This window comes from Etheostoma spectabile, chromosome 10 (genome assembly GCF_008692095.1).
Source record: "Etheostoma spectabile isolate EspeVRDwgs_2016 chromosome 10, UIUC_Espe_1.0, whole genome shotgun sequence".
In the NCBI taxonomy this organism is placed as follows: domain Eukaryota; kingdom Metazoa; phylum Chordata; class Actinopteri; order Perciformes; family Percidae; genus Etheostoma; species Etheostoma spectabile.
In genome coordinates, this window is record NC_045742.1 from 25,777,326 (window position 1) to 25,777,699 (window position 374).

Consider the following 374-nt stretch of genomic DNA (forward strand, 5'->3'; position numbering starts at 1 on the left):
TATGCAAAGCTACCTGGAGCACACCAATGTTACTAGAGAGTACGCTGAGGAACTTCAGTGGACATGGAGGACACATCTTTACATAGCAATGGCTACATTTTAAATGGATGTCTGCCAATAGGCCTAAAACATAACATAAATGATTACTATGACAGAAACTGGGACTCCAGGTTATTAAGATTCTGACTCATTAGCAAGGTAAGAATTCAGTTGTGATTCTGTGAGAACTCACAGATCCAGTTTCTATTTTTAATCTTCCCCTTAACAATTAAATGAATGAATCTACATGTATGTGTGTGTGCTCAAATATGGCTTCTGGAAAGAAAATAAATGAATAAAATATGAATGACTAAACAGACATTAATGAAGAAGTT